The sequence below is a fragment of the Taeniopygia guttata genome, chromosome 1 (genome assembly GCF_048771995.1).
Source record: "Taeniopygia guttata chromosome 1, bTaeGut7.mat, whole genome shotgun sequence".
Taxonomy (NCBI): Eukaryota; Metazoa; Chordata; class Aves; order Passeriformes; family Estrildidae; genus Taeniopygia; species Taeniopygia guttata.
The window spans coordinates 113,278,575-113,302,963 of record NC_133024.1 but is presented as its reverse complement, the minus strand read 5'-3'; the positions used below and the strand labels follow the sequence as shown (position 1 = coordinate 113,302,963).

The window sequence follows — 24,389 nt, the reverse complement described above, 5'->3', positions numbered from 1 at the left end:
TCCCGGCCCGCAGCGCCGCCGACACCGTCACACGCCGGAGGGCGGGCGGGCATGGAGCAGGAAGGAGGGGGGAAGGAGCCGTTGCCATGGCGAGAGCGGCCCGCCCTTGCTTCCCCACGTCAGCGCCGTCTCCCGCCCGGCCGCGGGTGATTGACAGTTGCCACGGCAACAGGCTCGCCCCCGCCGCCATTTTGTCAGTTGGGTTTTTTTTTTTAAATTTAAAAAATATTTTTAAAATTAAAATAAAATAATAATTAAAAAAAAAACAAGAGTAAAGAGGTACATTTCCGCCAGAATCTCCGGGGGGTTATTAAAATTTTTAAAGTTTTTTTTTTCCTTCTCCTTCTTCCGACCTCCATCGCGAAAGGAAAAGGAAAAGAAGGGACGCAAAAAAAGTGCGCTCCGAGGAGGGTCCCGCCGGGGATGCGCGGCCGGGCTTGAGGCGGCGGCGGTGCGGGAAGCGAAGCCGGTTCGTGAGGAAGAAGGGAGGGAGGGAAGGAGGAGCGGGCGGGGAGGGAGGGAGGGGGAGGAGGTAGCGGCTGGCAGGCGGGGGAGGGAGGGAGGGAGCGAGGAGTTCCCGGGGGCTCGGTACGGCGCTGCGCTTCCCCCCATCCCCTCCTCCTCCTCCTTCTCCTCCTCCTCCTCCTCCCGCTCCTCCCGCTCCCCCCGCCGCTGTCCCCGCGCTCCCGGCCGGGGCTCAGGCCGCCGATCGCAGCCGAGCCGAGGCGAGGCCGAGCCGCCGCCGGGCGCTGCGCAGGTTTGGACCGCGCGCCATTTTGTGAGGGCAGCGAACAGCCAGAGCCCGGCCGGGGACCCGCCGGGCCGCCCGGGCTCCCCTTCCCAACCGCGGGCACAGCCGCGGCCCGAGGGAGGAGGAGGCGCCGCCGCCGCCGCCGAGGCCCCCGGGGAAGAGCGGGAGGACGAGCCCGGCACTCGCCCCGCGGAGGGAGAGGCCTCGCCCCGGGAGAAGCCGCCGCACGGGTGAGTGAGACGCCGCACCGCGGGACGAGCCGGGGCCGCCTCGCCCGGGCCCGCGGCGGAGGGGCCGCAGCGCTTCGCTGCCATCTTAGAGCGGGAGCGGCGGCAGGGCCGGGATCCATCCCCGCCCGCCCCGCCGCAGCCCGCGGCCTTTTTCCCCTTGGAGCGCGGCTGTGGCTTGCCGGGCCTTGGGAGCGGCGATGGAGGAAGGGAGCTCGCCCGGAGCCTCTCGGTGTTATGCGCAACGCCCTGCGGTGGGCGGGTGCGAGGGCTCGGGCCGGGCTGGCGGCTAGGAGGGCGGCAGGACTCGGAGCATCACCTGTTGTAGGGGAGGATTGGGATGCCCCCGGCACCTGTGAGGGGCCGGTGGGGCGGGTGGGGAAGGTGCAGGGAGATGGGGAAGGAGTTACCTGAGCGAGGTGCCTGTCATCCCTTCGGTGGGGGTGGGGAGGAGGAGGGAGCAGCGTTGGGAATAGACACAGGGACACGCAGGGACACACAGGCACAGGGACAGGCAGGGACACACGGGCACTCCTCAGGGAGGTGGCGGAGGCACCGTCCCCGGAGGTCTTTAAGGAAAGGCTGGACGTGGCTCTCGGTGCCATGGGCTGCTTGACAAGGTGGCCGTAGGTTGGACTCGATGATCTCGGAGGTCTTTTCCATCATTAATGATTCCCTGATTCCGTCTTTTAGTAGCTGGCCGCGGCCTTTTAGGGATTCAGCTTTGTGTTGTGGGGAGGAATTGGGGCTCCTCTCGGATGCACTGGGTGCTCCTCTGGAGTGGCCAGAGTTCCCTCCCGCCGCCCTGGGATCACAAAACGCGTTTTAAAGTCCTGGAATTGGAAATTTAGAAATTGGTGTCGTTTTGGATCTCAGTCGGCTTTGAAGCTTTGGGTTTAGCCCTTCCAAAGACCAGGTAGGGCTTCTTTGATCATGTTTCTAGATTGCTGCTGTTACTTAGTTCTCCTATTACTCCACAGCCATCGAGGGAAATTAACATTTATTGTTATTTAGAATCAACAAAGGCAGAGTAACTCGCTACAAAATAAATCGACAGGCGTGTTTTTGACAGCGGTCCTGGTTGAATCCGAATGAGTGTGTGGTGTTAACTTCTGCCAGGAGGTCCTTGAAGTCACACTGAGGTGGATGGAGTTTTGTGGGGGCCCGGATTTGAACAAGTTAACAACTTTTTTTATTATCTTCTTGGTGTTTCCTTACCTTTTCTTCAAGAAAGGTGTGTGAAGTCAAAGAACACATAGATGGTATCTGGTGATAAATCAGCAAACATTTAATTTCTGGTAGTATTTAATTTTCTGCTTGTAACCAAGCAGAATTTAACTTCCCTCCTTGGAATAGTCTGTAGCCCTAAAAAGTTTTGGTAAACTTGTTTCTCTCTTTCTCCACGCCGCCCTTCCCCCAACCTCTGTAGGTTGGATATTTTTGGAAAATTAATTATACTTTATAGAATTAGAATAATAACACTGAAAATAACTCTGAGCTAGTATTTGTTAACTATTATCTATATATATTTGGTGTGTGTATATATAGATACTTTTGTAGGCTACGCTTCTTGTTTTTGGCTTACATGAATTATTTAGAACTAGACTTTTTATTTGCAGTCTGAAGTAGAATATGTGTGTGAAATGTTAAATTTACATTTTTTGCTGTGAATTAAAAATTCCATCCAAGTTCATGAAGCTTTTTGAGTTAAATTCATGGCTTTGGACTATTCCTTGGGTGAAGCAAGTATATCTTGTTCAAAATTGAAGAGCCAGCAGGGTTTTCCTAAGCCAGGAGGGCAATAGGTCAAGAGCTCGATATTGTTTCCAAGCTTACAGGTAGGGTTGGTTACAGGAGCGAGTGTTACAGTTCCTGCATCAGTACTTGGATGGATTTAGGACTTGTCATTGGCATCCCCTCCCCCAGCTGGACAGTGACAAGGATAATTTTACCTCATAGCAGCCAAGAGTTCTCCCTTGCAGTGCAGGATTCCCTTCCTGGTGTGAAACAAGCAGGGACTCACGGGGGATTTATCCAGTTTGGGAGTCTGGGCGCTTGTGCAGGGTGGGAATGAGCACCTGAGGGCCATAAGAGACTTTTGCAAAGTGGCTGATAGTTCAAACAAAGCAGCAGAGCACCTCTGGTGTCCGGGAAAAACTCTGCCTTGTCCGAGCTTTTCAAGTGACATTTAATTAGGACAGACTTGCTTACATGTGCCACATCTTAAAGTCATGTTTGAAACTGGACCACCTGCTCGGATGGTATGTGAAAAGAATAAACACACAAAACTGGTGCTTTTATTTGCCATGCAGGCATTTCACAGCTTCATCTGAGCTCAAATGGGTGCTGGTCTGAAGACTAATACCTACTGGTACCAAAAAAAGCACTTTTTGTTGCTATAATTAGATTATCTTTTGGGAATTCCTCTGAAAACCTGTTCATTTCAGGTGTTTTTAAGCCTGGCTGTGGGACTGCAGGTTGAAAGTTGTGTGGCTGTTTGTGGTTTTGGGTGAGAATTGCAGCCTGGTATCTGTTTAGCCTTTCCATGGTCATTTTGAATGCCATTTGGAGAGCTGTTCTCCACATTAAAGTACAAAACTTTCTGATACCTTTATATTATGGGAGTTGTATAACTTCTGAAATCCTTTTGTAAATAGATCTGTTGTTATAGAATAGGATTATTTACAGAGAACTGCTGCTTTTGTCTTTATAACTGAATACAATACATTATTTGTTGAGTTTACAGTTTCATCTCTGCAAAGAGGTTGATAAGAAATACATTTTTGCAAAAATTATGTAATAACTTTCTGGCTACTCAGACTCTGATGTTTATGCAATGAGAGTTCTTGTTTGTTCTAAGACTTTTTTTTGTTATTTGTTAATATTTTTATTATTTGAACGAATACCAAAAACCTCTCTGGGTGAACTGCTTTTCTTGTGAGCCTCTGAGGGGAGAAAGAAGCAATCAGGAGAAGGGGAATGCTCTTCCTTTCCATCCTCACCTCCATGGGTCCTTCAGGAGGAGGCTGATGGGAACTGTAGTCTTTGGATGCCTTAAAAATGCCAGAGAAACTTTGGAAAATCAGGAGTGGTTACTTCCACAAAGGCATGTTCCATTTGTGGAGTTCCCCAGTGCTGGCTCTTCAAGGTGACACAATATACCAGTAGAATTGCAGTGATTATCTATTGTTTTATCCACCTTTTCCTCTTTTGGGGAAGGAAGGTAAAATTGTGCATTTAATTCTCATTTATCCCAGAATGACTGGAAAAATAACTGGCCTGCTTTTGCTGGTACCAGTGGATTTCATTCTGTTAGAGCAGGGTTCTGCTTTGTCCTAACCCTTGGTATGGATCACTTTGAAGGGTATTTGCTTTATCATCTCCTTATTTATTCCAAAGTGTCCTGTTCTTATGATTTTTGGGGAGAATCCCCACTCCCAGTCAGCCCTGCCTGCATCCATAGAGTGGGAAAACTCTGGTGCTGCTTCAGGCCCCCGTATGAAAACAAAATCAGTGAAATCCCAGCTCTGAATTTTGGAAAAGCAGGGAAATACTTCTCTAACCGAAACACCACGAGCTGACTTCTATTTGTAAACATTCTCCATGCAAAGCGTCCATGTCTGGGTAGCACCAAGTACCTCAAAGTGAAACAGTAAATGAAAATTAACTCTATTAAGTGTCAGTTTTGTTCCAGCTGTGAGAGACCAAGCTTTCAATTGCTGTTACATAAAGTTCCAAAGCCTCCTAGTATTCCTTTCCCCCCACCCCCTTTTTCTTTTCCCCCAGAGGCAAATAAAAATAGACTGTGTTGTGAGTCAGTTTAAGGAATAGTTAATAATACATTAATACTCCTTTGTGTTGAAAAGTTTCCTCTTTCTTTTTGGTAACTGTTTGGATGGTGAAATAAGAGCGGGATGGAAATGTACAAATTGATTTCTGATGGAAGAGTCATTCCTTCAAAAAATAATGGGAAAAAAATTAGACTGAATTTTGTTGAGTTACTGGAAAAAATCAAATTAGTAGGCTGACTAGTTCACAAAAGCATATGTAAATAACTTTAATAATTAAATTGAACTTGCTAGTGAAACTTTTAAATCTTAGTGTCCCAAAAACCTGTTGTTCACTGGGTTTGTGGTTTCTTGACTGCAGACACATTTCATTTCAAATCCCCTTTCCCTGTGTGTGTTCATGATTTGTGCTTCTGTGAACTCCATAAATTACTAATAACTCATTTACTGTGGTCCTGTTGGAACATCCAGCATCTCCTTTACAGAGAGAGCAGTTTTGTGCCCCTGGTATCACTTTGAGTTAAACCTCAAGGAAGGGTTAAAAGAGGAGAGAAATCTTGTCAGGGAAGTGAATGTGTTGGTACTTCCTCAGTCCTGTGTTTTCCTGGTCACTGAGAGTTCCCTCACACTGATCTCTGCCCCGTCAGGTTGTAACTACAGCTTTTCCCTACTTACAGCTGTGGAACCATATGTATTTCTCTTTTAAACTGCAGTTTGAACAGGACTTACACATTAAATACACAGAGGGGGTGTGTGTGGTCACAGACAAATCAGTTTCCATACACTTTCAACATCTGATTGCCACTGGAAGCTCAGTAACTTTCCAGGATCATGTCTGATTCTGGCTTCTTTATTGTTATTCTTTCCAACTTGTGGATAATTAGGCATTAATGTAATGCTGTGCCAGAGTTAGTGTTTGAAATACATTGATTTCTTTGTTAATGTTACAAGATCTTGGGAGTTTTTATTTCTATAGAAGTTACTCATAAATATGACAAACACTGGGTCAATATTGTGGAATAACAGCTTAATGCACATTTTTTACCATCATGAGATATACTAAACTTAAAATTCTGTGCTCTTGTACTTGGGGTGACTTTCTGTCAATGTCAGAGTGTTCCTTCAGAAACTGAGATTGTTATGGCAGGCCCTGTGCAGGAGAAGGAGCATTCCTGCAAATGCTGCATGTGTGTGTGTGATTGCAGTAATGGATCTCTGCCTTCCCAATAAAATCAGGTTTTTCATGGTATCCCAGAGTGGTTTGGGTTGGAAGGGACCTCACAGCCCATCCAGTGCCATGGCAGGGACACCTCCCACTGTCCCAGGCTGCTCCAGCCCCAGTGTCCAACCTGGCCTTGGGCACTGCCAGGGATCCAGGGGCAGCCACAGCTGCTCTGGGAATTCCATCCCAGCCCTGCCCACCCTGCCAGGGAACAATTCCCAACCTCCCATCCAGCCCTGCCCTCTGTCAGTATGAAGCCATTCCCTGTGCCCTGTCCCTCCATGCCCTGGAAATTGTCTCTCTCCAGCTTTCCTGGGGCTCCTCCAGGCCCTGCAAGGCCACCCTGAGCTCAGCCCAAAGCTTCTCCTGTGCAGGGGAACAATCCCAGCTGTGCCAGCCTTTCCTCCCAGCAGAGCTGCTCCATCCCTCTGCTCATCCTGGAGCCTCCTCTGGGCTCTCTGCAGCAGCTCCAGCTCCTCCTGGGCTGGGACAGGCCTGGGGCAGCTCTGCAGGTCTCAGGGCTCTCACCTGTGGGGTACAGGGCACAATCCCAATCCCCACAATCCCACTCCCACAATCCCAATCCCTTTCCCATCTCAGGGCATGGGGGGCTCTGGGCTAAGAACACACCGAGCTTCTCACCACCAGCACCCCCAGTCTGCTCCCCAGGGCTGCTCTCCATCCTTTCCCCACCCTCCTGGTTTGTGTTTGGGATTCCCCATGGCAGCACTTTGGCTCTTGGCCTTGCTGAACTCCGTGGGGTTCTCCCAGCCCCACCTCTCCTGTCCAGGTCCCTCTGGATGCTGCCCTCCTCTGTGTCTGTCACACAGCTCCGTGTCCTGTCACTCGTGAGGGTGCTGTGGCTCTCCCTGTCTCTCTCCCTGACACAGTTTTTAAACTTTTGCTGAAGTCAAGCTCTAACCAAAGGCTCCAAACTTTCCTGGCTCTTTGCCCCAAAATCAGAGTGGCAACTCTGGGCAGTGGTAACCACCCTGCAACTACCCAGTTGCTACAGCTTCACTTGGAATGGCTCTTGTAGCTCCTTAAACTTTCTGTGGTGGTTTATTATTTTTAAGGATCTTAGTATATATTTATTAATTGTAAAGCTTAATTATTAACCTAAAGCTTAAATTCGAAGTGGATCGATGTGTTTTGAGCTGTCTCTGCTAGAGACAGCATCACAAATGAGTCAGTTGAGGTCTGAGTGAAAAGAGTATAGGAGACTGTGTTATACAGGTAAAGTTTCTATAAGGACAATTGAGAATTGTTTGAGTTTGTTTTGTATTAATCAGGGACCTTTCTTGGGTTCTGATTTCTGTTTTGGTTTGTATTTACAACATGGAGTAAGTGTTGTTTCTTTCTGTGTCAGGTTTCCTGACTTGGAGCTCCCTGTCCATTCCTCATGTGCTGCTCTACAGAATTTCCAGGACAGCCTTGGGGAAATCCGTGTGTTTGTGGTTTGGGTTTTCTTCTGTAAATAAAGAGGTTGTGAGTTCTGGTAATTATTGTAATTTGATAGTCTGCTGTACAAAAGCTTAATGAGAGAAGGTCTGAAACTCATCATCTGGAGGTGTGGATGGAAATCCTTTCTCTGCTGTGGCCCTTCAGGAAGGTTGTCCTGTGTCCTTGCAGGGTTGCTGTGGGTATGTTCTCGCTGTGTTTGCCACAGTTGCAGCACAGTGTCCATGTGAGCTTTGCAGTCTCTGACCCATCACAACATTCATTTATGTATCTCTGTGGAGTTAAATTAACCAGAGTCATGTTCACAGCATGGACCTTTTAAAACTTTATGAGCTCGGTGTTGAAACCTCGAGAAATGCAGGAGCACAGGTGGAGACAGATGGAGCACAGGCTCTGCACTGCCTTCCTTGGTGCTTCTTGGCAGCTCTGACTGCTCTGGGTCTCAGTCTGCAGTCCAGAGGACTTTGCTCCCTGTGATGGGCACCAGAAATGCTTTTTTCCTATTAGAACTGGACACAGATTTCTAAAAGTGGGTTGAAGGTTCTACCCAGTGCCCATTTACTTGATTACTGCCACACAGTATACCCAAACCCAAGTTTTTGCTAGAATATTGCCATTTAATTTATTGCAGAAGCCAATAAAGCAAAGAAAACCAGTTGGCCAAGTTGTGGTGTTATCAAGTTCTCTCTTCTGAAGGCTGGTTTAAAAACCCCACTTTTTTCTCTTCTTATTATGCAAAGAAAGAGTTGTGTAACTATTGTATAATGGTTGTATTCCACCTGCATAAAGCAAGTATTTAATTCTGGTTTTCTGCTGGATGTTCTTAATCAGCACCCAGTTATTTCAAGAAATAAGAAAACAAGTTCTCCTTACAGTTCACAAAGTTCCAGTGATCATCTTGAAATCACCCCTCCTGCAAAACTTATAAAAATGCCACTTAAATGGAACAGATTGATTGAAAAGCCTCTTTCAGTTGAGCTGAAATGTAAAAGATGGAGTGCCACAGGCTCACTGGGCAGGGCAGGGTCTGGGGCTTTGATTCCACAGCACAAAACCCAATCTCAGTCATCTTTTAAAAATCTGAAAATAAGGAAAAGACCACATTGGAGTAGTTAATGTCATTAAATCTCCTCCTGGAGGTTTTCTATCTTGGGGTGGTTTGTTTGGGTTTTTTTCCTTTTTTTAATTCCCCTTTTTCTGTCCAGTGTAATAACTTCCAGTTTTTAATTAATTTATTTTTTTAATCAGTCACATGTTCTGATTGAGATCAGCCAATAATTTTTTGTGTGTGTGTGACAGAGATTCCCTAAGCTTATATTTGCTGTCCTTTAATGTGTATTTCCAAACTCTGCTAAGAGAGAGGGTGGACTTAACTGACCTTCCTTATGTCATTCCTCATTTTTAAAATATTTATAACTATTTTTTTCTACCTCAGAAATATAATCCTGGGCCTACATAGTATAATCCAGTATTTTGTAAGTGTTGGCCTCACTCTTTTGTTAAGATTTTGGGTCTTGTAATTTTATTGAAATGTGAGAACTTGTGATTATTTCTATACAAGACTTTGAGTATGGGATGAAGAATTTGATGTTCAGACTTCCATATTTGAAAAAAAAAAAAAAGCCCTTTGGTATTTTCTGATACAGGTTTCTTTAGCTGCTTTGCTGTTACTTTCTTCCTCTGGACCACTGATACTTTAAAAAACAAATCTTAATTTTCATCTTTGCATGATTTTGGTTGCATAAAACAGAAGAATCTGAGGGCTGTGGTTTGAGGTGAGGCTGAAGCTCAAGATACATTTTTAGCAATCACAGAGTAGGCCCAGAATGCAATTTCTACGTTTTGTGTTAGTCATTATGTGTGTTCTGAAACCTCTGAACCCCCAACCTGACAGTGTCAAATCCATAAACTTCCTTGATGTACTAGAGAAAACAGGTCTGGATTGCATTCCTTAGGTTGGAAATGTGGTCTTCCTCCCAACATTTCAGTCTTGACTGTCTCTGTGGAGTTGCACTTGGCTTTATTCATTATTTCCATTAAAATTCCCAAACTAAGTCAAGCACTCAAGCACTGACAACAATGGGAGAATCATCTCTTGCTTTTGGTGCTCTGAACTATCTTTTATTATGTAGTAAATATATAAATTTAATTTTTAAAAGTGAAAGTCAGTAACTGATCTCTGTCCTGACCCTGCACTTGGTTTTAGGTTTGGGACTTTCTCATGCCACATTTTAGTATCTGAATCAAGTGAATTCTAATGGATTTTTCCAGCATCCCATGGAAGAGTTTTCCAGTGATTGGGATCTAACATATAGAAAAACCCCATCCACCCAAACTTTCTGTATCCTATTGCCAGCCTGACCTAAGGCACTGAGCTCCTGGTTTTTGGAATGAAGAGGTGGAATTCAGGGATTTTTGGCATCTTGAAGAGCTTTTTGTGCTTTCCATGCACACAGCATGAGATAAAGAACTCCCTGAGCTGCTCTCCAGCAAGGGACTGAAACCAAAAGGTGAAGTGACAGGCCAGAGTCACCTGGTGAGTGCCCAAAATCACCTGGGGAGTGCCCAAAGCCACAGAACTCAAAGAATTCCCAAAATCTCTGGCTTAGAAGAGATCTTCAAGATCAGCAGGTCCAACCCACCCCAACACCTCAACCCAACCCTGGCACCCAGTGCCACATCCAGGCTCTGTTAAACACACCCAGGGATGGTGACTCCACCACCTCCCTGGGCAGCCATTCCAGAACTTTATCACCATTTCTGTAAAAAACTTTATATTTTAAAAATATTTTTCTATTTGCCTTGGTGACCCGGTGAGTGCCCAAAGTCACGGGGTGACGCAGCGGGCGGAGCTGAGCTGAAGGGTTTCTGTGTCTGAGGCTTTAATAGCAGGATGCTCTTTGCATTTGCAGTTTCATTTGCCTGGAGTTTGTATTCTGAGTGCTCTGTAACTTGAAAAAAAGCAGCCTCCTAAGGTTGGAGAGTGACTCAGCACATCCACATAGAGGTCTGCTCAAGGAATTTAGGATTTGCTTGGAAATTTGGGGGAATTAGGGTTTGAAGTTGTTTCTTCTCAAACTGAGTTTGTCTTTAAAAATGCTGATTTTTAATTTGCAACTTCTTTTCCCATTTGATCCTCATACCTCAATTTTGGGAAAAGTGATGGGGTATTTCAGGAAATGGTATCATTTTGGGATAGCTGGATTGACTGGGTAGGTTGTTTTCTGTGTACTCCTGGTGCACATGAGAAGCATCTGTGCGATGAATAAATGTGAATTTCAATGGATATGACATTTATACAGCTTTCATATGGAAGGAGAAGGAGGCATTTATGGGATTTTCCCACTTTGTGTGATTGGAATATGGAATCATGGAATGGTTTGGGTTGGAATGACTGTAAGGATTGTCTCATTCCAACCCCCTGCCCTGGGCAGGAACATCTTCCATGCCTCATCCAGCCTGGCCTTGGACACTTCCAGGGATGGGACATCCACAGCTCCATCTTAGCAGTCCAAAAGCTCCAATTTTTCTGGCAGGGCTGAGTTCTGAGCCTTCAGGAGTGACCAGTTTGGGGAACAGAGAGTTATCTGTGCCTGTGTCCACTGGGTGTGTGACCCACCTTTTTCTGTGCTTGAGTTTGCTTGGGTTTTAGAGGGAAAACTGACTAAATGTCTCAAATAGAACTCTTTAAAAATAATGTGTTCTGGTTTCAGCTGACCAAACTTGTGACAGAGTCCTGAGACGCTGCTGGTAGTGCTGACAGTGGAGGGAAGCAGAGGAACTGGAGCTGGGGAATTAAGACTGGAATTGTTGGTCTTCTGTGGCTACACCCTCTTAAATTTGGGGGAAATTCGAGCAGAATTCATGATCTCTTTTTCATCCAGATCAGTCTTCTGGAATGAGATAAGGCCATGGGCAGGTACATAATTCAGTGCTGAGAGGATGCTGAAGGGCAGCACAGCAAGAGCAGCATATTCAGAGAAAAACACAAGCAATGTTGATTTTCTCCCCCTTTTTCCTTCCAGCCATGTCCATGTTTTCCTGGACTGGTGAAAATGACCTTGCTCTCCCCAGACCTGTACCTATTCCAATTTGAAATAATTGATACAAAAGAAGCATAAAGATGAAAAGAAAGAATTGGTTTTGTGTTTAATCTACGAGGGGTGAGGGCCAGCATTAACCTGCTGATATTACAAGTGTTGGCAAGCAGGAGATCATCAACTTCTGGCAGTCAGTTCACTTGAAAGCGTATCATGGTTTTTTGCTCATTGAAGGCTTTATAAATGGTGAATTCTTTTTGGAGGTATCCATAGATGGGTGAAGGCTTGATGGGAAGTTTCTGCACAGGGTGTAGATGATGGAATCCCTTGGAGGGAAATTGTTGGAAGAGTTCTTCCGAGCAAAGAGTGCAGCCAGGAGTTCTTTGAAGGCAGTGACCCCTTGAGCAGCTCCCCTTCCCTCCCTCGGGGCTGTGCTCCCACCTGCTTTGTGCTGGCACAGCTGTTTGTCAGCCCAGCCAGTGCATCAGGCTTGCAGGGTGAGTTGGCTGAAATAGATAATTTTATATTTTTACCGTTGGGGTGTGTGTGGGGGTGGGAGTCGGGTTACACTGCAGCCACGGGGATGGAGGAATGGGCTGTGTGGGTGGGCAGCAGCGGGGCAGGGCTTGGGTAACTGCCCCTGAGAGCGCTGGCACTGCCTGGAGAACACCACTGCCAGGAATTCTTGCCACCCCTCCTGCAGTAAATCATCCTGTGTCATCCCTGTCCCCTCCTGGCTCTGCCTCTCTGGCTTTCTGCTGTCTTAAACTCACATTCCTGCTGCCCTGGTGTGAGCTCCCAGCACAGCCTGAGCTTGGAGTCACTTCTGGCTGCTGATGCTTCTTGTTCTCTGTTCCCTTCTGGTCCTCTTAGAGGTTTTTTTTTGCTTTTTAACAGTTTTCTAACTTCTGCTTGTGCCCTTTTTCTCCCAGGTCATTGCCAGCACCTCTCTTATTGTAATTTGCTCAGTTGCTTGTTCTTTCTCCTTTCTCTTCCCCAGTAGGAAAAAATCCCCATTTTAAACACACAAAATCCCCCAAGTTTTTAATTTTCTGTGCATTCCACCCAAAACAATACCACAAACCAATACAATATACAGGTTTCATCTCCGTCTCATTCGCTTTTGAATTTTCACTTGACTTCTGTATTACCTTAAGATAGGCATGCACACACAAAATGTGTTTTTCCTTTTTGGACAAACTGAAAAATGAGTTGAAGTTCCCAAAGTTAACTTCTTAGACAAGGTATTTTCATTGTATAAGCTATGAGCAGAACCTGCTGATACGAGATACTGAATTGTGGAGTAAAATGCTTTGTTTTCTTCTTCCTGCTGTACAAAGGAGACATAAAAAAAGTTTCTATTCCACACAACCACCAGCTGGGCCAGTTATGTTAAAAACCAACCCAAACTTTTGGAAATTCCATGCTTGCTTGTCCTCTTAAATAGGCTACCAATTTCACATCCATGCATTCAGATACACAATATTTTAGCCCAAATTATTTAAATCATGTTGATCATTATTTACCTGTTAGTTGGGAAAGTAGACAGAAGTACTCATGCTTTAATATCTGAATCCATCCATTTGAATGTCCATCCATATTTTAAAAATCCAAAGTAACTTCAAATAAATGTGGAAAATTGAGCAATACACTTACTCTTTATGGCAGGAAAAAAGCAGTGAAATTCTTCTGCCCATCCCCTTTGCTTCTCTGAGTTTTTGGGTGGACTGAGGGCAGGAGCATGGGAAATAGCCAGCAAGACCTACTTTCTCCATGCCATTCCAATCTTTGGAATTCTTATATGATAATAAACATAAGTGAGAGTGTGAATTATAATTGTCTTTGGAGATGTTCAGTGGTTCCCTCTTAGTAAATAAAATTGCTGCTCATAAATGCTGTATCTCTGCTGACTTGCAGCTTGTCTGATGATTTTGTTCCTTAATTTTCTTAATCCATTTGAGTCGTTTTCCAGTGAGCTCTGTCCATCCTGCTTGGTTTCTGTGTGGTTTTTTTCATGGCTAAAGACTTGTCTTGTGCTGAACAACGTGGCACTGCTCAGTTGCAGGAGTAGCTGAGGTTCCTTAGGCACAGAACTCTGAAGCTGCTCTGGTGTTTGGTGCTTGTCTTCCCCCCTCCATCCCCTTCTTTGGTATTCCATGGCACTTCTCCTGAAACCAAATTTCTTTTTTCCCTGAGTTGCTTTGGGTTGACTATCCATGAAGTATTTCAGACAAAAATGTCTGAGCAAAAAAGGGGAAGTTCCAGACCTTGGCTGCTGGATCAGAGAATCCCAGAATCATTTGGAAAATGGTTGGGAAAGCCCTCCCAGCCCAGGGAGTCCCAGCTGGGCCCACCTTGTCCCCAGCCCAGAGCACTCAGTGCCACCTCCAGGGGACACCTGCAGGGATGGGCACTCCAAACCCCCCTGGGCAGCCCCTGGAATGTGTCAGAGCACACTCAGGACCCTCTTGTTGAGCTATTTCACAACATGGGAGCAGGAGCAGCTCTGTATCAAAAGTTCCCTTTTTCCAGCAGTCTCCTAAGAAGCACAGCACATCATTCCATAGAATACACCAGCTCAGGGTCATTAGTATAAAAGAAAAGATCTGCTGGGAAAGTGGCTTTGTTTTGGAGTCTTTCCATCTATCCCAGGCTATTCTTGGGAGTGTGAACTTCAGTGGGACACTAGAGATTTTCTTGCTTTTTTATTTCCTGGATACCTTGGGCTTGGCAATCCTGAGTGCTCTTTGGAGGGTTATAAGGCCCGGATTTAAAAGCTTTTTTTTTTTTTTAATTTGCCCTCATTTCCTTCCTGTGACCTGCATTATTAAAATCATTTTAGGAATTGTTATCAAGGAAAAAAATGCTACAGGAAACCAAACTTCTCTGGTAAGGCCCTTACCAACTTCTGATGCTGGCAGAGATACTGTTATTTAATAAAGATTGTATAGTCTTGCTGTGACATAAATACTTAAATGGATAAGTTTGTCAAAGATTTAATGCAATGTCTACTTCTTGAACAAATGAGAAGTACCTTGGAGAGCATCAGACTGATCAGTGTCAACTCCATATTGAGATGCTGGAATTGGTGAAGTTCACAAAAACTTGTCCCAAAGGTTCAACTTTTTCTGTTTCTCCTCATAAAAGTTGAGTTAGAGCAAATGAACGTGAGAGAGCTCTGCTGGAGAGACTTTTCCTGGACTTTTATGTCACTGAAGGATCTCTCTCAGACTTTTACCTTACAGCTGCCATCAGAGAATAATCCAAAGTGAATTCCTTGCTTCTCCATAGTGCCTGTTCCCAAAAAGGGATTCAAGCCATCGTTATCCCAAATTTACAGCCTGAGCTTGAACTGCACATCCAGGACCTGTCCACTCGGGATTGAGTCACCTCCAGCCTCTTGCTGAATTCCTGAAGCTCAGCAAATCATTGTTTTCCATATTAATAAGCAGGAGATCATCAACTTCTGGCAGTCAGTTCACTTAAAAGAGTGCCATGGCTTTTTGCTCATTGAAGGCTTTATAGATGATGAATTCTTTTTGGAGGTATCCATACATGGATGAAGGCTTGATGAATTCCTGGAGGAAATTGTAAGGAATTTGGGCGCACATCAGATTATAATTAGCACATTCTGATCTTATTTTTTTTAAATTAATGACAATGGTTTTATGTAGGAGAACAAATAGTCTGGAGTCTCCAATGAGCTACCAGTAACTGTATTTTTGGGGGTGAATGTTTGATGAAATCTCTATTCAGTGTGATAATAAACATACCCAGTAAAGCTTTTGCTGCTTGATCTGCACCCAGTGTCTGCACTGGCTTTTCTCCCTTGCATCCATGTGCTTTTATCACTTGGATAGGATGCCTGAATTATTCTTATGGATTATAATACCACTTAAAACGGAGGAATTTGCAGTTTATTACCTCCCCCTACCTATATCTCAGTATACCTTGAAATATTTGCTTAACAGCAGGGATGGATGGAGACCGAAAAGATAATGCAAAAGACCTTGGAATTGTGAGTCTGAAGAAGGTGTTTTGACTCCATCCCCAGATGATCTGAGAATTTCCTGAAGTTCCTTAGTTTATCTCCTTCTTCAGTGAGAGTTTTCTAGGTCAGCGGTTCCTGAACCGGGGAATAAGGCCATGGCAAATGCGCTACAGATGGAACGTAAACCCATCCTGAATGATGGCAAGTTAACAAATACTGTCCCAGGGATGATTCATATTTAGTGAAAAACGTTTGGAGCTGCTGAGGGTGTGTGTTCTGAGAAATGGAAGGGCTTGGAGTGAACAACGTGAGGAAAATGTGGGAGCTTTATTTATTCATGTCTTTCACGTAGAGCGAATCTCCCCCTCTGCTCTCGTGAGCTCCCACCTGCAATGCTGATTCTGGCTCTGGGGACCTCAACATCAGAGTGTGGAGCTGCTGGAGGGAGCCCAGAGCAGGGACAGAAAGATGGTCCCAGCCCCTCTGTGCTGGGGTGTGGGAATCCAGGGCTTCCCTCTGGCTGCCCTGGCAGGTCTGGGACCCTGGCAGGGGTCAGGAACCCCCCTGTACAGAGCCCCCAGAGACACTGGCTGTGATCTCTGTCCATGGAAAAGAGTTTTCAATCTTACAGGATGAATTACAAGCTTTGAGTGTTTGATAAGAGTAATAATTAAGTGTGGCACGGGTGCAAAAGTAAAATTTTAGGTTTCTAGATTAGGGGTTCAGAGGGGACAAGATGGAGGAAATTGGGTGTGTCTTGTCCTTTTTCTCCTTCTTCATGCCCTCCATGTTTCACTGTGGTGTTGGCATTTTTCTGTTGGTTCAGGCTGGGGACACACTGTCCAACGTAGGTGACAGATATTGGCACGTTATTGTAAATCCAGCACAGGTAGTTTGTGGTATTTAATGTTTGTACCATCCCACTGAGGGCAGAGCCCCACACGCTGCCCTGCAGGACAGAGCTGCGGCAGGGCAGCAGAACATGGTAGAGATAAACAGAATAAACAACCTTGAAACCAGCACAGATTAATCACAACTTCTTCATTGGCAACGAGGCTGAAAGACAGAGACTTTCTACAATCTCGGAATCATAAATACCACAGATTCCGACACTGGGGGAGCTCACCTGGAGAGGAGAAGCTCCAGGTAGAGCTCAGAGCCCTGCCAGGGCCTGAAGGGGCTCCAGGAGAGCTGCAGAGGGACTGGGGATGAAAAACAGGAGCCAGGGAATGGCTCCCAGTGCCAGAGGGCAGGGCTGGATGGGAGATTGGGAATTGGGAATTGTTCCCTGGCAGGGTGGGCAGGGGCTGGGATGGAATTCCCAGATTCCCCTGGATCCCTGGCAGTGCCCAAGGCCAGGTTGGATTTGGGGCTGGAGCAGCCTGGGACAGTGGGAGGTGTCCCCATGGCAGGGGTGGCACTGGGTGACTCTCAGGTCCCTTCCAAGGCAGGAATTGTCACTAGGGTTCCTGTGGGGCAGTGACAGAAGCACAGCCCTGACTCGCAGCCGGGCACTGCCCGGTGTGCCACAGGGAGGGCTCTGCGAGCACAGCAGCCACATCAGCATCACCTTTGGCTTTTGGGAGACTTCAGCCCAAAAGTAATGATTTTAATGAAATAATTCTGTTTATTCCCATGGAGCTGAATGCAGCTAATTGTTGTGGAGGCTGTTCCTGGCCACTGTCAGTTTTCAAAGATGATGAACTTCACAAGAAGTGCTGTTTGAAAGTGTGATGGGCAAGGGTTTTAAACCTGGTGCTTCTATCTTGGCATGTCTGGAGAAGGATGGAGCTGGTGTGGTGTTTTCCAAGTTAAAGGAGCTGGAAGAGCAGTTTGAAAGGATCCAGCTATGTCTGTCCAGTCTAAATCTGAATAATAAAAGATTATAAAAAAAAGGGTTGTGGCATTGCAGTGTCAATGGGAGCTGCCAGAGAGGCAGCATTTAAACAGCAGTTTCTGGTGTGTTTGAAAAGGTCCAAAAGTCCTTAAAAATGCCCACAAACCTATACATGGCTAGAAAAAAAAAAAGGCTACTAACCAAAATTTTACAAATTAGCACCATTTCTATACAGAGCCAGCCAGCACTTATGCCTTGGTGTGATTGTTTTTGTGTGTTTGGTTGTTTTATTATGGTCTTCGTTTGGTTTTGTTTTTTTAATTTGGGAGTCTAAATCTGTGCCTATCTCCATGTATTAAAATATTTTGAAAACTTTCAAGATTAAAGGTACTGCTGTACCAGGGCAACAAATATCTACATTGTTATACTTGAAATAAGTAACTTTAAATCTTTGGGAGCAACACCAGAACTGTCTTGTGCCAAATGGAGCTGGAGAAGTAGTTTTATTTCATTTAAACATGGCAGAGCAGCTGCACAGACTCTTCATAAATATATAAAGTATTTCTCTTTGTTGTGGTCTGAGTAAGGTTGATTTTGATTTTTCCAGCTCTAGTCCTGGATGAAAAAGTTCAGGTGGCTGCACCTGAGTCCCCTCCCTTGCCAGGTGTCTGAGAAACTTTGTAAGGAAAGAATACAACCAAAAATGACAGGAGCAGTAGTGACAACTAAAGTGGAAGAATAATCAGCTGTAGTAATATCAAAGTTGCAGTAAAAATCTGTAAATTGAGTGGTTTGGCCACGTTCTGTGGAAACTTGAGGCAGCTTTAGGTGTTCCTGTAATTCTTCTTTTATGGCTCAGAAATTCAGGGAGAAGTAGGAAGGTTGTGATCTCTTGAGGCTTCTGGGTCTGAAGTTCTGAAGTGATGAATGCAATTCTGTAGCAGGGCATGTTTGGCTTTGCATTTCTCAAGTTCTTTTCCCAACCACAAGGAACAGAAACAGTTTTTGTACATGGAATTATTTGCCTTGTTGAAAACATCTGTAGGAAAAAAATACCTGCAGAAAAAAAATCTCAGCTCTGCAAAAAATGTCATATTCCTCTGGATAAACTAATTTACAGCCCGTTCTACTTTGGAATATGACTTTAGTCCCATGCTCCTGATATTGCAGGGCATGGGCAGTTCCAGCTGTAGCATCTTTTCTTTTTGTTTGCTGGAGGGAGGGGAATGCAAATCCAGTGGTTTGACTTTTGTCTGGCACTACTAAGTGGGTGGAAAAAAGAGCCACTCCCCTCTCTAATTGGAGGTTCCTTATTAGGTCAGTGGACTGAAAATATTTGAAGTTTTTCCTTCTAAAATTAATTTTTTTTAAGTCAGTGAGTAAGCAAAGCATCAGATGCAAATTATCTAAAAAATCTCAAGTATTTCAACCTTTGTTGTGGGGTTTTTCTTCCCCTCCTCTCCCCCCTCACTGTGTCAGTTTAATTCTTCCTAAAACCACAGGCTTTGTTCTGGGGTTCCCATGAATTAATGAATATTTAAAAAAACAAATCCTGACTTCTCTGGCTGGATGGGTCAGTTATAAATTTAACATTTCAGTTCCTTCAGACACCTGGGAAGCAATTCATGTTTAGAAGTGATGCATTCCCTAAATAGACTGTAAAAATCATGTATTATAGAGAAATGGGCGTGTTATAAATCAGGTATTTCAGAGACTCAAACCTCACTGTGAATCTGCCTGGATTAATCCTGGTGTGACACCACTGCTCTGTGGGTGATAAAATCACACTTGGTTGTGTTTTAGGTGCATTTGAGGGTATTTTGATACCACCACTGCACATCTGCAATGGCCCAGCTTAGAACACTGAGCTGGGATGAATAATTGTGGATTTCTCCTGCTCCCCATTCCCCCAGTGCAGTTTCTGAGTGCCCCTGTCCCATTGCAGCTGCAGGGAAGGGCAGAGGCTGCTTCAGTTCTGCTGCTGCTGGAAAGAAATCCCTGCTCTGCTGCAACTGCAGTTCTACTGTGCCAGGGCTGAAATTGGGTGAGAAACTCGGTGATTTCAGCAAAGCTGCTTCCACAAGCTTTCACACCTCACCGATGGTGGAAATTCAGCACGAGAGTGAAACCAGTCATTCACAGCATCTTGGTTTTAGGGGAGCCAGTGCTTCTGGAACTCTGAAAATCATTTGCAGCACGCAAAAAAAATCACAGTTGGGTGTGTTTGAGCTGAGGCTGTGCTTGGTTCATGAGCATCTCACAAGTCCTGATGTGGAAGCTCCTCGGGAGGATGCTGGGGAAGTCTGCTATCAACTCAGTTTTGGTTGTTGTTGACTTTTCCCCAGTGATGTAGGGAAATGATCCATTTCCAAATGTTTAGCGTTCTCTTTCCATGTTTAAGAAGGAGAAACCTGCGCCCCGTGTGTGAGGGTGAGCTGCCTTCAGAAGGTCACCTGCTCATGGTTCTGTAGAATACACAGTCACCTGAGGAGAGGTACTTCATTTTTACTGAATTATGGATTTTAAAACCTGAAGATGGTGAGTTTTAAAACCTTTGCTCAGAGCAGCTGTGGCTGCCCCTGTATCCCTGGAAGTGTCCCAGGCCAGGCTGGACCCTGGGGCTTGGAGCAGTCTGGGACAGTGGAAGCTGTTCCTGCCCCAGGGATGATCTTTAAGGTCCCTTCCATCCCAAACCATTCCATGATTCCCTGATTCTGTACTCATAAAGTAGTTGCTGTTTCAGTGGAAACATTCAGCTAAAAAGTGTTCCAGAATCCCACAGAATTTAAAGCTGGAGAAGGGGATCTGTGGTTTCTTTGGGAACAGGACAGATGTGATGCTGATCACAAATTAATTTATCTGTATTAGTACTCAACACATTTGCTGTGGAATACATAGGAACATGCAGGTGCCCAGAAAGGGAATGGATATATTGGATTTTTATGCTGGAATTATAATCTACTTTTAATTTCCTGCTGTGATTTTGCAGGTGAACCCGAGTTATTGTACAAAGAACTCAGTCCAGCTTGGCCATTTTTTTTCCCTTTTCATTCTGGTGAATTATTCCTTAGGTAGATCACAAGAACAGCAGTGAATTTGGGTGTGTTCAGCTTTCAGATGGGTGTTAATTTGGACATTAAGCACACGGGATTTCCCTGGTAACAAAGCACGCTGCATGTGCTGGGTGCTGGCAAAACAATGATGCTGAAATTCCTCAGCTTTGTCCCTCTGGGAGGCTGTCAGTCACTGAGCACCCTGGCATATTTATTAATCTAATTCCAATTGGATTAATTGTACTTTACATTTCACTGTGCAGTGTTTGAAATAAAACACTACATCTGTGTCTTTGAGGAATCTTTTGCTCTGTTTGTCTTACACCAAACCTCATCACTGGTTGCCTCTGCATAGTTCAGATGTCTAAATCCATTATATTCCAGTGTGTTAATAACTCCCATTTCATGGTGGGTACCTCAGGATAATTTTCCTAGTAAATAAATAAAAAAAATTGGTTTCTAAGTAAGTATTTATATTTTATGTTGCTAGCAACAGGCCTGCCTGTGTTCACCGAAGGTCAGTGACCTGAATTATGTTCAGCTCTGCCAGCAGTGTGTGTAGTCATGAGAAATGCAGGGGTTTCTCTGTATTCCACCAGTATGACTTTAAAAATTACAAAATAATCTTTTCACAGAGGAAAAACTTGAACCTGGCTTTGCAAAAAGATTCCATATTGAATCTTACAATACAGTCATCGTGAATAAGGAAAATAAGTCCCTCTACAAAGGGCTTTAATTAGTAAAATGTAACAAGTAAACCCCTCCCCAGCAGACTTCTCTTATAATTAAATTTTCATGTCAATAATGGTTTTTACACTTTAACTTTTAGGGGTTTAGAAATCTGATTGCTCTGAACCCAACTTTGATCTGCACGGAACCGATTGATGTGCGTTAGGTATTGAGTTTTGCAGGAAGAGATGGATGCTCCTAAGGAATACAGGGAATAAAACTTCAATTCCCCAAGAGGCCAGCGAGGAAAGCAGGCCTGGGGTGTGAGGAGAAGTCAGAGAGGTGAGGAAGTTTTGTTATTCAGTGTCCCCATCTCCATAACGCTGTGGCTGTAACCTGGAATGGAACGTGCTCAGCATCCTCGCTGTGGCTGACTAAGCTCTGTGTGACTCCGCGCTGGGATTGCTCATGGGCAGGGAGTGGCTCTGCATGGGGATCCCATTCCCTGGTCTCAGGAGATCCGGGCTGGGGAGGGAAGAGGAGGGCAGGAAACAAAAGCACGAGGTAAAGTTTTAGTACAGATGATTTCTAAGAATTGCTCTCTTTGTTTAAATAAAAGACTTCAGCTTTATTCTTCTCTTTGCTCTACCACTTTCAATAATTTGCTTTTTAACACCTTTCCTGTCACCTGTTCCTTCCTCTCCTCCTTTATTTCCAATTCACTTCTGTTCTATACTGGTAAGGAGATCAAACTGGGTTCCTGAAGCCCAGTAAATGTTATTACTGAGGGAGTTCTTCTAGTAATGATTTTACAGACTGTGTGATCAGTAGGATTTGCTCTTGCCTCCTCTTATCATCAATTTATTATCTAAACCAGGGAGCCTTTGTGCAGGCTGTCTGAAAGGCCTTTTGCTTTAAGAACTTGGCAATGCAGACACAACTGAGGACACTGACTGAGTTTAAGGTGCTGCCCCTCCACCCATGGGGTGCAATTTAGTTGTACCTATTAAAAAAAAAAAAAGCCTAAAATGGTTATCCTTTTATGTGGTGTGTTGTCACACTGTGACTGTCACAGGGACTCACCAGCTCTGGGCTCTGCTAAGATTTCAACCCCTCCTTGGAAAACAGGGCTCCAGCTGCTTTTCCACTCTGGAATTCTCCAGTTCTCCGGGATGGGCCGATGGAGAGCTGGGCTGGATCTGTGTTCCTGGTCAGCTCTGAAATGCACAAATGTGTTGATTCCTGTTAATAACCTGTTAATGACTTTCTCACATCAGCAGCTCTTCCTTAGTGCTGGTAGCTCTTAAAGAGTCTTCTAAATTCTGAAATAACTCATGGCTCAGTGGTTACCTCTGCAGCTGCTTTGGGAGCTGAGCATTCCCACTCTGGAATGGGCAGGAGGCAGTGGCTGAACATTCCACGATATTTTGGCTGAAAATTGCTCCAACTCTGGTGCTGGTATGAACTCAGCTGGGTCAGGATTGAAACTGGTCCTGCACTGGTGGCACTGGGAAGGGGTCAAGCAGTGCTTGAGCTGCAGTGGGGTAAAGACAAGAGAGTCCTTCAGTCCTTGAGCTGCTGCTGCTGGCAAAGGCTTCCTGTAATCCTGCTGTAAAGCCAGAGGTGCTGCAGGCAAAGGGAATAAAGGATATGGGCCAGGGAGAGCTTTCAGAGATGGGACTGAGGCTCTGCAGCCTCAGGGCACCTGTGTGGGATGGACAAACCTGGTGCTCCAGGACGTGGAGCTGCTGCAGAGAGCCCAGAGGAGGCTCCAGGATGGGCAGAGGGATGGAGCAGCTCTGCTAGGAGGAAAGGCTGGCACAGCTGGGATTGTTCCCCTGCACAGGAGAAGCTTTGGGCTGAGCTCAGGGTGGCCTTGCAGGGCCTGGAGGAGCCCCAGGAAACCTGGAGAGAGACAATTTCCAGGGGATGGAGGGACAGGACACAGGGAATGGCTTCAGACTGAAAATTTACAAGTTTGGGAGAGATGTTGGGAAAAATCCTTCCCTGTGAGGGTGGAGAGGCCCTGGCACAGGTGCCCAGAGCAGCTGTGGCTGCCCCTGATCCCTGGCAGTGTCCAAGGCCAGGTTGGACACTGTGGCTGGAGCAGCCTGGGACAGGGGAGGTGTCCCTGCCATGGCAGGGGTGGCACTGGGTGGGCTTTGAGGCCCCTTCCCACCCAAACCACTCTGGGATTCCTTTATTAGTTCATTTAAAGAAGAGTTTGCTCTTTCTTCTTGTTTGCTGTTGGTCCCAGACTGCCTGAGCTGGATCAGTGGGCTCAGCTCACTGTGGGAGGTGTCCCTGAGCACCTTTCACTCACACCAAAGTGATTTAGGCACAGGAGTGCCCTGTTTGTAGGACCTGGAGTGGCCTCAGCAGTGCTCCTGGCAGCTGTGGGTTCAGGATGTGGAATGGCCACTTTTAGGGTTTCCCGTTTTTTGGGAAGGATGACAACAAAAATCCAACCGCTCATAAAACACCAACACCATCAGTGCCACACCTGCTCCCACATGGATACAAAACCAGTTCCTTGTCCTCCTGCCCCGTTCCCTTTGGTGTGGTGACTCTGGAGTGGCCCAGGGTGGGCTGTGCGGGTTTGGAGCTGCCATTGTCGGGGGGAAATGGAGCGAATGGCGCCGGGCGCTGCTCCGTGCAGGGCTCAGAGCTGCTCACACTTGCCTGAAGTTACATATTTCAGGAGGTGTTTAAATAATAATAACTCTCCAATTCCAGCTGGTCAGTCATTTGCAGAGTTCTCTAAAAGTCTCAGTAATTCTAAGTGGGTTTGGTATTTCCATAGGTTGGAGAATACCGATGATTGTTGGAGAACAAGTGAAAAACAAATGCTTGAGAAATACTTTATCCAGCCTTAGTTGCTGGGTGTTGTGTTTGGGGTTTAAATTTAATTTTTTTTGTTCATAATCCTGCTGTTCTTCTTAATTTTTGTTGGAGTTTTCTTTTAAAAAGACAGAAATATATAATAATTATTATACTATAGAATATATAATGTAACATATAATACATATTATATAAGGAATAATATATATAATGTATAATGTATATATTATATATATAATATATACATGATATATATTATATATATTATATAATATATAATACAATAGAGAATGTATAATGTATCTATTATTATAGAATCTATTGTAAAATATATTATATTTATATATATAGTATATATTATATAGACATATATATATAATGTTTTTGTATCTCTTCATCTATGGAAAATACAATTTTGTATCTCTTCATCTATGGAAAATACAATTTTATTTTTCTGAGCATATTTTAATTATTTGCAGCAAGGTGAACCTAATATAATTTCATCAGGC

The 24,389-nt window shown here is 45.0% G+C and overlaps 1 protein-coding gene across 2 annotated transcripts in view; it reads left to right on the top strand.

The window, feature by feature from the left end:
- Positions 1 to 331: 331 nt before the first annotated feature.
- DYRK1A (dual specificity tyrosine phosphorylation regulated kinase 1A) overlaps positions 332 to 24,389 on the top strand; it is a 75,223-nt gene continuing 51,165 nt past the window's right edge. The window contains exon 1 of one of the 2 annotated variants that reach the window (XM_030284228.4): positions 332 to 469. The gene's annotated coding sequence lies outside the window, so the exon portion shown is untranslated. Of the gene's footprint in view, positions 470 to 538; positions 982 to 24,389 lie in introns of those variants that run through there. The other variant, XM_030284222.4, reaches the window with a different exon arrangement.